General features: G+C 38.6%; 1 protein-coding gene across 1 annotated transcript in view; it reads right to left on the bottom strand.

Annotated features, from left to right (window-relative positions):
- LOC106806605 (superkiller viralicidic activity 2-like 2) overlaps positions 1-1356 on the bottom strand; it is a 7528-nt gene that overhangs the window by 5400 nt on the left and 772 nt on the right. The window lies entirely within an intron of this gene.

Genomic DNA, 1356 nt, shown 5'->3' with positions numbered 1-1356 from the left:
CAGACATGATCAAGACTTGTTCTTTATTATAGTAAGTTGTTTGTGTTCTATTAGTGTAGGGTGTGTAGCCGATGTAGTCCTGCCACTGGAATATCCTCTCCAACACAATGTAACAAACAATACGGAGAGTAGAATCTCATCTACGGATAACATCTGTGGGACAGTGTCAAACCAAAACAAAGACACTGTCCAATTTGTCCATGTCTATAAGTACACTAGTACCGCTCTGCAATCAGAGAGGACCTATGTTAACAGTACGTGATTCATGAAGGTGTCCTCTGGACTACACACTGATGCACTTCTACTTCGCTACCAATACATGTCTATGTCGCAATTTAGTAAATTGAAAATTTTTTTTTTTTTGGGGGTATTTTTGATAATCTATTATTTTTTTTCATAATCGATTATCGAATTTGAGACTATAATCGATCGATTTTCGATTATAATCGATCATCGGGACATCACTATACTATAGTATACTATTATAGTTACAATCTACTCTTAGCATTCTGAGTTGACAATTGGTGGTTTTGAACAATGTTTATGTTCAAAACATCATACCGGCAAACTACCGCGAGATGGCACACACTCGTTCTGTGACTAGTCAGCTATATGCAAGCACCTAGAAAAATGATCTTGGGCTTAGGCCAGAAATAGGAGAATAAAGTGCCGAGTGAACACAATTATGTCGTTTAATACCCGTGGAGTTACCGTGTTATCTATACTTTAATGGCAAATTTCATTTGAGAAAACGGTTAGTTAAAAAATTTGTTCACTCAGTTCATGAAAATATAGCCTTTTTATATGGTATTGACAACAACTTACAATAATTTTTATAATGATCGTTGATAGTTGTGTAATGAAACGGGACAGTTAAAAAATATACTGCCACCACCGATTTCTAGCCATTGGCACAATGCTAAAACAGTCGAGCTGCTACTGATACTGACTCCAACGTGCATTATTTATTCTATAGTCTACTAGCTGAAACTTGCTGTATGCACTGTAGCTAATGCAGTGCATTGATTCAATGGTAACTTACCTTGGTCAGATATAGTTGTACATTGAAGACAGCAAATTTTAACCAGTATTAATGGCTATAGCATCACAAATCAGGAATAAACATAGAATAAACACATATGTTGTTATCTACTCCTGATAATGTGAATAATTCAACTATTCCCCTCCTACTCCTCCTCCTCCTCCACCTCCCCTTACTCCCACATCACCTTCCCGATTCGATCTCCATCACCTTCTCACCTCTTGCTCATCTATCACTGTCTCCCCTCCTCCTGCCCCCTACTCTTCCTCCATCACCTTCTCCCCTCCTCCTCCTCCTCCTCCTCCTCCTCCTCC

This window comes from Priapulus caudatus, unplaced genomic scaffold, assembly GCF_000485595.1.
Source record: "Priapulus caudatus unplaced genomic scaffold, Priapulus_caudatus-5.0.1 Scaffold169, whole genome shotgun sequence".
Taxonomy (NCBI): domain Eukaryota; kingdom Metazoa; phylum Priapulida; class Priapulimorpha; order Priapulimorphida; family Priapulidae; genus Priapulus; species Priapulus caudatus.
The sequence above is the reverse complement of the archived record's forward strand: the minus strand, read 5'-3'. Positions and strand labels throughout refer to the sequence as shown.